Source organism: Rhinopithecus bieti, unplaced genomic scaffold (genome assembly GCF_001698545.2).
Source record: "Rhinopithecus bieti isolate Rb0 unplaced genomic scaffold, ASM169854v2 scaffold_21542, whole genome shotgun sequence".
Classification (NCBI taxonomy): domain Eukaryota; kingdom Metazoa; phylum Chordata; class Mammalia; order Primates; family Cercopithecidae; genus Rhinopithecus; species Rhinopithecus bieti.
In genome coordinates, this window is record NW_016810483.1 from 2,317,306 (window position 1) to 2,329,476 (window position 12,171).

At 43.7% G+C, this 12,171-nt stretch overlaps 1 protein-coding gene across 15 annotated transcripts in view; it reads left to right on the top strand.

The window, feature by feature from the left end:
- Positions 1–12,171, top strand: part of FOXP1 (forkhead box P1) — a 639,921-nt gene that overhangs the window by 520,890 nt on the left and 106,860 nt on the right. The window contains exon 1 of one of the 15 annotated variants that reach the window (XM_017892171.1): positions 9,580–9,736. The exons of 13 other annotated variants lie outside the window; for them this stretch is intronic. The gene's annotated coding sequence lies outside the window, so the exon portion shown is untranslated. Of the gene's footprint in view, positions 1–9,579; positions 9,737–12,171 lie in introns of those variants that run through there. One more of the 15 variants, XM_017892175.1, reaches the window with a different exon arrangement.

The following is a 12,171-nucleotide window of genomic DNA, read 5'->3' on the forward strand; positions in this document are numbered from 1 at the left end:
AGCACTTTGGAAGGCTGATGTGGGTGAATCACGTGAGGTCAGGAGTTTGAGACCAGCCTGGCCAATATGGTGAAACCCTGTCTCTACTAAAAATAACAAAAATTAGCCGGGCATGGAGGCAGGCACCTGTAGTCCCAGCTACTCAGGAGACTGAGGCAGGAGAATCGCTTGAACCCGGGAGGTGGAAGTTGTAGTGAGCCAAGATCGCACCACTGCACTCTAGCCTGGGTGACAGAGCGAGACTCCATTTCAAATAATAATAATAATAATAATGTAAGCTCTTAGAGCCTCAGTTTATCTATCTGTTAAGTGGGCATAATAATACCTACTTCATAGGGTTGTTTGGAGGATTAAGCACTTTTATAGGAAATGCCAAATGCATCACACATTCCCATAAGTATTGCTATATTTCTCAGCCATCTTGTTACCAGGCACCAACCCTTCCCTCATTTTCCCTTTCTTTGTTAAATCCTGTGCCAAGGTCACAGTATGTGCTTCCCAGTTTGTGATTGGTGGCTTCTTTAGAGGATTTCCTGCACCTCCCTGTTCGTGAGTGGCTCTGGTCCTTGTTATCTTAGCATTGTCTCAAAGTTGTCCAAGCTCTGTAACCAGCAAAGGAAGAGTGTCCCTAATGCAGGAAACTGAGCCCTGGAGGACACAGTCACATCCCAGCTCTTCCATTCACCAGCCAAAGGACCTCAGACGAGTCCCCTAACCGTGAACAACATTGGAGGGTTTGCTAGACACTGTGTACTTGCCATACATTGGGTAAAATATTCACACCGATGCTCTCAAATCAGGAGGCATTAATTTAGAAGTTGACACCACCTCAGAAAATAGTAACAGAAACATCAATCTACTCTGAGGCAGATAATCATTCCCACTTTGCAAATGAGGAAATGCGGATAATATAAACTTTTGCGACTCATCTACATTGCTGATGAGTAACAAATACTGGGTTCAAACTCACATCACATCTCTTCTGCTTCAAACTCCAGGTAGCCTTCTCTATGTGCAGTGGAGGTTATAGGATTCCTGTTTCATAGGTTGTGGTAAGAATGTTCACAGGGCTTTGCAAACTTCAGAGATAAGGGGTGTTGCTGTTGCTGTTGTTAAAATGTAAGCCCCAAGGCAGGAAGAGGTCAGGATTCACATGAGGCATAGAGAAGGGTATAAGCAGAGAACAAAGTTAGAGGGAAGAATAAGTTAGTAACCCAGTGGAATGGTGAATGGATGAAAAAGGGTGTCAGAGAACAGTTAACCACAGTGCGCCCTGATTTCAAAGGTCTGGTCTGTTGGGTTGTGACATTACATAGATGTGTTCTGACCCATCTCAAAAATTGGACATCACTGAATTTAATTAAGATCAATTAGACATTCCTCCTATTGTTCAAACACAATGCCTTGTTTGTTTGAAAAGAGGGAAGTTCTATATGACCTGAAAGCTTCCTGCTTCATCTACTGCTTTTCTTCATGAAGGATGAAATGCCATTTGAAATAATAAAAAATAAATAATTGGCCTGCAGGCTAGACTGCATTTCTGTATGCATTTTCTCAAGATGTTATTAAACTATTAATACAAAAGGGGTCTGATGTCTCTGTGAGATAACTCTTTCTTCCAAATGTCCTTTGCAATCCAATCTAAACCTTAGCTGTGGCTTCAATCGGAGATGGAAAAGGCACCCCCCATCAGTAGCAGCCACCTGATGCTTAAAACTCATCTCTCCTTTCCAATATGCAGCCAACAGAAGCAAGCAAGTGGTTTGGGAGGCTGGACTGGATAGTCAGAAATCTTTTTGGTGAAAGCAGGCGTGGCTGAAATAAAAGAAACAAAGTGGTTAAGGAAGAGGATGAAAAAGTCACAAGCACAAAAAAACATAAGTTTTTTAGAAGTCAAGTTGTTTTAGAGTCTTCATCTGACCCCCTCAACTAAATCCACCAAGTCTTAAAGCATGTATGTGACTTACTGTATGTACTACAAGTTGTTGATGTTTCATGGGGCTTATGACCTAGAGAACATCCCAATAAAGGTTTTGGGTTTTTCCCAAGAAACATTTTTTTGGTTGTTATTCCCTGACTCATTGTAGACATGACAGTGTTTGAGATTATTGAACTCTAAAATCCTATTTATAATTTTAAACCATATTTCTGGTGGTTCTGGTTTCATTCATTCATTACAGAGATGGGGTCTTACTCTTGTTGCCCAGGCAGGCTGTGGAGTAGAGTGCAATGACGTGATCAGGGCTCACTGCAACCTCAACCTCCAGGGCTCAAGCAGTCTTCCTACCTCAGCCTCTGGAGTAGCTAGGACTACAGATGCATGCCATGCCTGGGTAATTTTTTAAAACATGTTAGAGACAGGGTCTTGCTACATTGCCCTAGCTGGTCTTGAACTCCTGGCCCCAAGTGATCCTCCTCTCTCAGCCTCCTGAGTCACTGAGATTATAGGCATGAGTCACTGCACCCAGCCCTATTTCTGGTAGTTTTATATAGGATACTAATTGTAAGCAGAAAATACCTAGAGATTAGTCCTTTGCTAATGTAAAATGTGCACCTGGTGCATGATAGGTGTAATGATAGCAGTAATGATAGCTGTTGTTGTTGTCGTTGTCGTTGTTGTTGTTGTTGTTGTTGTTAAAGAAACTATAGAGGCTGGGCGCAGTGGCTCACACCTGTAATCCCAGCACTTTGGGAGGCTGAGACAGGCGGATCACCTGAGGTGTCGGGAGTTTGAGACCAGCCTGGGCAACATGGTGAAACACCGTCTCTACTAAAAACACAAAAATTAGCCAGGCATGGTGACAGGTGCCTGAAATCCCAGCTATTTGGGAGGCTGAGGCCAGAGAATCGCTTAAATCCAGGGGGCGGAGGTTGCAGTGAGCCAAGATGCACCATTGCACTCCAGGCTGGGTGACAAGAGCGAGACTCCGTCTCAAAAAAAAAAAAAAGAAAAGAAAAAAAAAGAAATTATAGAGAGATCTCATCCATCTTCCTCTTTGTTTAGCTGAAATGTGCAGGCACAGAGAGGTGACATGACTTGCCCACAATCACACTATTATTCCTGACAAAGTCATTAATAGAATCCTAAGTCATATCTAGTATTCCTGTACTATCTGAGTTAAACAGCCTCCTTGAGGCCACTGTGGAATAGAAAAGATGTGCTGACCGCTTCAGCAGCCTGTAGATGAGCTCCAGTACTTGGAGCTGTCTGGAAACTACATGAACCGTCAAAGACTGGAAAGTGGAGACACCCAGGGTTGCTCACCTGGATGCCTGTGTCAGATTCCATTCCTGAGTTCTTACACACATCCTCTGTTCTCAACATCCCTCTCCCACCCCCTCCCCACTAGAACTGGCCTTGCAATGTTTTTTTCTAGAAAAGGAGACAAACCTTGAGGCTTTTATATGGTCACTCTTAAAGATAGGGTGTCAGCGTCTGTGTAATTGGTGACTATTAAGGAAAGCAAAGCAAGCCATAGCAAGCTGCAGAGCCCCAGAAAATGTTTTCTGTGTAGCGGTTTCTATGCCACACAGTGTGGAAGGCAATTATCTTGGAGGGGATTCCACAGCCCTGTGCTGGCTTCCCCGGTGTAAGATTTATTGTCGGCTGGATTGGGTGTTCTTTATAAGAGCATTTACTCGGCATCTAAAGCGCTGTCAAGAGTGCTACTTCCTGAATGCTTTTGAGGTTGCAACTGCTAAGCTTCATTTTCCCGTCTTGGAGATATATTTTTGAAATGGTATGCAGGGATTTGTACAGGCCTCGTGCTTCCCATTGACACTGACAGGAGTTGCACTGTTAAACCCCAGCACGCTGCTGCGGCAATTTACCTCTAATGCCCAGAGCCCTCCTTTAGCTGGGAGCCTGGCCCACACGTGTGCGGAGGGTTCGCGTAGCAGGGGAGAGGGCCCGAGAGTGCCCTTGTTTTGTGTAAGTCCTACCAGCTAATCAGTCTCAAAGTTGACTGTTTTCTTACTTAAACAAAGGATGAGCAAGTACTCTTCTTTTGCTTTTTTTTTTTTTCTCTTTCCATTTTGTGGATCTTAGGAATGCCAGAAGAAAACTCGAACTGCGAGTCAGCTACATATACTGTATCGTGAAATCTTAGGGACCACTGAAATGGGAACAGTGGCCCATTAGTGCTAAGAAGGTGTTTTATTGAAAATGCGCCGACATGCTATCCCCGGAGAGTGAGCAAAAGAAGGCAAGATGCCCAACAGTAATACAGGTTGTTCTCTTAGGCAAGCTAAAATATAAAGTTTGGCACTCCCCTGCTGTGAGCGAGCAGGCAATAGTATAGACGAATGTGCATTTTTACATTAAAAGTGCCATATTTCACTAGGGGTGCCCCCCTTCCTCTCCCCATTTTGTTTAAATGTCTTAATTTATATATTCCAGTTAATAGTTCATTACATGTCCTCTCTCTGTCTGGCTTTAAAAGTTGTCTTTTGAATAAGTTAAAGTAGTCAAAATTTCCTAATCCTGGCAGGCTTGCCAGCAGAGGGCAGGCGTAAAGAAGGTTTTGACATGAGGGTGTGTCAACCTAGGGTCAGAGGAGGGTGGCGTTGCATGGGAGGAAGATGTGTGAGCATTGTTCAGAGGGCAGGATGGGACACGCTCCCTTTGCCTCTTTGCAGGCTTGCTGCACACCACAGATCTCTGGAAAAGCTGACTATACTAAAAAAAGGTGGTCAGTTGCCTTTATCTGATATTCAGCGATTTCTACATAATTAAACGTTAAAAAAAAAATAAAATGTAATTTCATTCCCCAAGAGCCATCTTTTCTTTCCCCTTCAGTGCCCCATTTCTGGTTATGCTTAAACATCAAGGGTTTGCCTGTGGGTGGGCCAAAAATATTGTCACTCTTCGGGAGGGAAATAACAAATCATACTTGGTGGTGGTGGCGGCAATGATTTTTTCCCCCTGATATCTGAAGGATACGGCACTTTGGGACATGCTCTACTGCCCCAAAACATATACCTTTTCAAGAACTTTGCACACTTCCGTGTAATCTGTTCTAACCTCATGGCAGAAACAGTCCATTAACAAATTTTACATTATGTTAAAACAAGGGATTATGGTTTTATCATAAATGAGAAAGGGTAATTTATTACTGTCAGATGCACAGTTAGGAAAGTATGTTGTCATTTTTCTTTTCTGTCATGATTTTGTTTATCTCTGATGCTTATCTTGTTTATCTCTGATGCTTTTAGAATAAGAGGTTTGTTTTTAGGTTGATATTTTCCAAAGCTCATCATACTCATAAGTCACCTGAATGTTGACATATCATACTGTGTATATACAAATTAACCAGAAGCAATGGCGTTATAAAATGTTGCATGACATGAAAATGCAAACAGCAATTTGGAGGATGCATTAAGGGGAATTAAAACTCCTATGGAACAGTGAGAACTCAGTGTTTTCCCCCGGCCAAACTTGCAGGCACAGAAGAAAAACAACATAATTAGCTTCATTGTCAACATATGCATAACAGTGACATAAACAATATCAATATGGAGCTAACTGCCTTAGCTCCCTGTAGATGGATGATGTATTAATTTATATTTTTAAGTAAAAGCACTGCTTAAATCAACACAGAATGGTGGTTCCTTGGAGACAAATCCCCAGATCTCAGGAATGGGGCATTGCCGTTGCAATTTAGTAAGTCTAATTGGCTGCCCCCTTGGCATTCTTTGGAGAAATACTTAAAAGCTGTCCTCCTTCTGGGGAGGCCAGCTTCCCTGGGTAGGCCATCAGGCATATTACTGGGCTTACATTTTGTATTCCTGTTGCTTTAGCTTTTTCTCTCCAGCAACAGAATCAGTTGGTTGAATCTCTTTAAGTTCTGTCATTTCAGAATATGTCCTGGATACTCCATTAAATTAATTGGAAAGGGGAAAGAAAATGTGTGTTGTGTTAACACAAGTGTTGTTCAGAAGAAGACAGCAAACTTGAATTAAGGTTTTGGCCTCTGATCACACAGTTGATTTTTCGCCCCATGCTCGTATCCTTTCTGCAGTTATTTCCAAGCAGTTTCTGGCAAAGCAGGCCTTTCGTTGTAACTGAGGACCACGTGGGCCAGGGACCATTGCTGTATCTGCCTCACCACAGGGCCATTCATTAGTGTAGAGAATAATGTCCTGAGGAGACGCTCCTCCTGACTCTTCCTTTAATACATCTTATCTCCATTCTCAGCTCTGAATGGGCAGTAAAATCTTTCACTTTCTTCTGTGTTCAAGGCTAAGGCTCAGCAGAACCAAATATAATACATGATTTTAGTCCCAGGTGTGTTATTTGGTGGTTAGAGTTTGGTGTGGGATCATAGTAATCTGTTCTTAAGTGCACAGCCAGCTGCACAATGGACTCATTTAGCAACTGACAGGTTTCTTAATATGTGGTGTTTGAACAAGAGCTATATCTGTTGTGGGTGTTAGGATGTGGGCATCAAAAATATTTTTAAAGTATGGTATTTAGCATTTCCTTTACTCTTCCTTAAACATTGGCCTGCCCCTCAGTATTCCCCCTCACCCCCCACCCCAGGTATTCATTTTATTTTATTATGGCTTCTCTTTTTCTGTAACTATCCAGTATCTGCTTCCTCTTGGAGGCCTGTAGTACGTTTTTTTTTTATTTTTTTATTTTTTAAGACAGGGTCTCGCTCTGTTGCCTAAGCTGGAGTGCAGTGGTGCGATCACAGCTTGCTGCAGCCTTGAACTTCTGGGCTCCAGGTGATCCTGCCACCTCAGTCTCCCAAGTTGTTGGGACTATAGGCATGCACAGTCACACGTGGCTCACTGTGTGTGTGTGTGTGTGTGTGTGTGTGTGTGTGTGTGTATTTTTGGAGACGGAGTCCCACTATGTTGCCCAGGGTGGTCTCAAACCCATGGGCTTAAGCAGTCTTCCTGCCTTGGCCTCCCAAAGTGCTGGGATTATAAATATGAGCCACTGCACCTGGCCATGTTCAATTCTTGGGAGAAATCACTTTGCTTTTCTAAACCTCAGTTTCCTCCTCTGTACAATGGGGGCTGGAATTTGTGTTCAGATTATGACAACTGCATGAGACTGTTAAAACACCCACAATCCAAAATATTTTTGTTGGCCTTTCTTGTTCAGCTTTTCTAAAATGACCTGGTGCTCATAGTGATTAATAAATGGTTTTAACGAAGTCTTATGAGTTACTATTGGTTTTAACATTTTATATTATACTCCAGTTATGGAAGTTCCAGTTCTTCCTGAATCCCAAACACAGGGCTAGTGCACAGGACCACAGGAGTTTAGAATTAAACTCCTGGGCATATGTAGTTTATCCAGGTTTATCACTGATGGGACATTTCCTTGCCCAGAAGTAGTCTCTGACTCACCATATCATCTGTCTGTTTGGAGAGAGGGCAAGATGGGCTCCAGGTGGCTTCTGAGTTAGTGTGCCAAGCCATTTCCCTCTCTCTTTTGTCACCTCCCCCTTATCCAAACCATCAGCCTTTAAATGCCACCTCCCCAAGGGGCCTTCCCAGACCCCTCCTCCTAGTGATCTCCTCCTCCTTTATGGTCCCATGGTGCTTACAGCCACCACTGTGCAATTTAGTACTTGAGTAAGCACTGCATTGCATCACTCTCTAATTATTTTGTTTAAGGCTTGTCTCCACAGCTGGGTCATGAGCGTCTGTAATGTTTTTTGTTTGCTTGTTTATTGTTTGTTTTGATGCACCTGGAGACTATTAGCTGATAAACACTGACCTGCAAAGGAGTTAGTCCACATTCTAAAAGCATGCATGAGTTTTATGGATGCCTCATGAAGAACTTAGTTTCTAAAATAAAAATACATTGCATATTCAAAGTACATCCCAGTTTTTGTTTATAAACATTAAAACTCAATTTTAACACTTTGGGAAAAAGAAAGTCACTTAGGCGTTTTGAAATGATTCTTTCCACTTTCTCCCTGTACATTGGTTGGACAGCACTTCCTTTATTTTTATTTCCTGCCTTTGGGGCTCTCTGCCAGCCCCTCCGGAAAGAGCACCTTGTCTCTTTAAGAGTCAGAACTCTACTGATAATCAGGGGACTTTCTGGCAGATTTAAGGCCCTTCTACCCCCCAAAAGCGCCCTTGGTTCTTTGTTGAATATTCATGAGAGGGTGGGGTCACATTTTGTGACCTGAAAAAATCCCATTAATAAATTTGGTATCTGACACAAAAACACTTCAGGGTGAAAAGCGATCTGCGCTGTGCCCATTTAACATCTGATCATACGTTGATGGTCACTTCGCGTTTGTCTCTTTTACAGCCAGAGTAAAGAGGGAATTGTCTGCTCCCCGCTGACCCTGTTGAAATTCAGGCATTTGCTTGATTGGAAATATTACCAATATTCTTTATGGTTTGTAGTAACCTGCATTTAATACACCTCACATCAAAATGTACTTTCAAGTAAAACTGGAATTACTGGGTCAGATTTTGTTGCCTTTTTTTTTTTTTTTTTTTGAGGGCAAATAGGTATTCATTGATGTCACATTATTCCTTTTCCTCTAATATTTTGAGAAAAAGAATAAAAATGTGTGTGGGGATTTTGTGTGTGTGTCTTTAAAAAAACATACAGGCCAGGAAGTTTTTCTCCCAAGTTTGAAAGTGGTAAATAGGTGATTTTTTAGAGTCGCCGAAACGGACTAGATTAACCTGACGCTTAAATCGTGTCAGTTGAGCCAACAAAGTTTAGCATATTGTTGACTTTTTAAAAAAACACTATAACTCAGCTTTCAATAGCCTGAAAGAGCAGTGACTATTTCTAATAGAGAAGGTCATCCTAAAGTGCTTATTGAGAGTAGCTTTTGTTGCTATTGTTGTATAAATAAGAAAGAAATTTAAAGAATTATTTCTTAGCAAACGTGTGGCAGATGCTTTCTTCGGCAGCTGTCGTTCTAGAGGGGAAGTTGCCTGGTTCAGCGACGAGGCACGTTGTTATTTATTTCCACCCCGCGTCGGCTTAGTTTTCCTCGGTGCGCACTGGCACACTTTGGCGAGCCCGACTCTGGGAAAGAAAGGGGTGTGGGGAGGCCGAGGCTCTGTGAAACCCCCGACGTGAAGCGAAAGTTCTCCTCCCAGGGCGGTTTTCGAGGAAAGCGCTTCTCTGCGCTGTCTGGGAGACCCACGTCCCCTCCCGAAGCCGAACAGTTGCTTGGAGCAGTCGGCTTGGCGCCGCGAGCGCCGGGTGCCCCTCTTCGGCCTCCCGGGTTTCTCGGAAAGGTTAGGACAACTCTTTGTCAGTTTCAAAGACGAAACAAACACGCCGCCCCGCCGGCAGCCCCGGCCCCGCAGAGCCCCGGCCAGAGGGAGCGGTGCGCGCCGAGCCCGGCCGACCCAGACGTCAGCCGGAGGCGGGTCACCGGGTTAACAGCTATTAAGTGGAGTTGCTCTCCAGACAAAAGCAGGGTTGCACCCGAGCGTGATTTCACCTGCCGCGCGGAGGGGCCGGGGCGCGCGTGGCGCGGGGCGCGGGCCGCGGAGCCCATTGTGTGGGGCGCGCGGCGCCGGCGCGGCGCGGGGTGTTTAGAGGCGGGTTTTGTGATTGGTGGAGCAGGCGGGGCGGGTGGGCGCGGCGTGACGGCGCGTCTTTCCCACCGCGACCGGAGCGCCCCTGCGCGCGTGCAGTCCGCCTGCACGCCGAGGCCGCCGGACCCCACGCCCGGCCCGCGCGGGCGCCCTGAGCCCGGCTCCGCGCGCCTGGCGGCTACATGGAGAGTGTCAGGTTGGTCCTTCTGATTGATCTTTGCCGGTTTCGCTCTCCTTCCCCCGGCTCCGCGGCGCCCGCTTCCTGGGGGCCTCGCTGGGGAAGGCAGGAGAGCCCGAGGGTTCTGAAGTTGAGTCTTAAAAAATCATCCTCATCCTCGCTGTTTACCAACTTGGGTAGGAGTTGCGCTCTGGAAGTGGAGGCGGGGAGGGAGTAGAGGGGTAAGAAGAAGGAGCTGCAGGCCTGTGGGTCCTGGAGAGAGATCCCCCCCCACCCTTGCTCTCTGGCTCACACTCTCGCTCTCTTTTTTTAAATGTTCATGGGTGGGGTGTAGTTGAGAGTTGGAGGAAGTCCTGCTTGTGTGTTTCTCTCTCTCTCTTTTTCGTTTGCGATTCATTTTCTGCCGGTCTGGCCTTCACGCAGCCACTTTGGTGAAGCCCTCGCCATCACTCCATTCGGGGGACGTATCTGGGGTGTGATTTCTGTCACTTTCAGAGCGTGTGAAATATACAAGGAGCCTTCCATCTCAGTGTAACCCATGTGGATGTTTCTTTGCTTCTGATAGTTTGTTTCTATATCTGTCTAGGCTATTTTCAGCTTAGCTGTTCAAATTCGAGGAGTTCACACACAGTAAAGGGGGAGGGAAAGGCACAGAGCCCCACACCGGAGCAGGCGAGCGAGCGAATGGAACACTCTGGCAGGTTGGGGATTCTAAGCCTCTGTTGCATTACTTGGCTGGTTAATTAAGTAGTGAGCGGGGTTTGGGTTTGGACGTGCAGCAGACTGAGGAATTGCCACGGGGTACTCCCAGCTGAATCGGCTCTGAATGTAGCTAACTCAACTGTCAGAACTGCATGAAAGACGGTCAGTGGAAACGGGACTTTTATTTCCCCCCTCCCCAAGTATGGTGATGGGAAGGAGAGGACCTTTAGGAAGTGGGTGGTAAAGTTTTAGAGCAAAGTACATATAGACTCTTCCTCTTTGGGATTAACTCCTTCAAGTCCTGACAGTTATAAGTAAAATATCTAGTAATTTTATATTTTTGTCCAAACAAATCAAATGTTCTAATCAAACCAATTTAAAAATGCAAATCACCTCATTTCCATAGATTCCAGCATTCTAAAAGTGACACATTTGGGGGAAAAATTAAGCCTGATAACAGGAAATGTGAATCATACTATCAATGACTAATCTGCTTAAGAAAAAAAAAAATAAGTTACATTTATTTTATCATTAGGAAGTCAGTGTTAAGCCAAATTTTTTAAAGTTGAAAGCAAGTGCATTTTTATTTTAAAAGCGGCCCTGTTTTGCTGTTTTTGTTTGTTTGTTTTCATATAATGAGTTTTCCAAGAGGAATGTATATATGCAATCAGAGGTGGTTTATGTGGTAAAGAGCGCAAGCTAGCATGTTAGTGCCAAAGAGCTGGAACATGATCACATTAAGATTTTAGTTTAGGGTTTGATGTGTGTGTTGCTGTTACTGTTGTTTAAAAGAATACAAAGCTTCCTTGGTTATTCAGATTGACTACTAAGTAAATCAGTTGAAGACAGAAGCACGTTGTCCTAATTGATGCCCTTTGCATAAATTGAAAAAAGGTCTGTATCTATTTTAATGTGATTCTTTGTAGCTGCCTGACACATTTCAGTGAAAAGTGTGTAAAAATGAAACCAAAATACAGACTGCCTACCCAGAGACACTGGCTGACTTACTGTAGGATGTGATAGAGCTGAACTGAAAACGCATTGGGCTGACACTTGATAATCAAAGTTGATTTATTGTTCATTAGTACTGCATTAGCCCTTTCAGGCAAGACAGTTATTTGTGTAGTGGCCTGTCAAGAGTGAGACTGCAAGCACCTGTCATTTCTAAGGCATGAGATAAGCAACCAAATATTAAGATGATGCAAATAAAAATAAATTTGACTAGGTAAAGGGGCACATAGTAATACATTTTTTTCTTTAAAAAAATAGTATGGGATCCATACCAGCCCATAAGAAAGAAATCTATTGAGGATTATTTTTTAACCCTAAGAACGACTTACAGAAGGAAAGTAATGGGCTTTATATTCACCCGTTTGCCTTAAGAACTTTGTTTCCTGCCCAAATGTTTAGCTTGTCTGACCAAAAAGTTGGTTAGTTAAGGAAATGAGAAGCATAACATGTCAATTATCTAATCCGAGTAATTTAGGTAAGGTAGGTTTTTGTTTGTGTTGTGTTAATGAACATTTTATTAAATGAAACTTGTAAGCATGGGTTGATTACATGAAAATGTGATGGCATCATGGCTAAGCTATGATAATGTCGGCTAATAATGTCAAGTGCATTTTCTGCAACATGTATCACTCTCGATTTTTTTCTTCTTTCCCTGGAAGGGAATGATCTCATGACATATAATAGAAAACAACCTAAGTGTCAAAAGAAAACAAAATTAGCGAACTTTTGTCTGCAGCCAT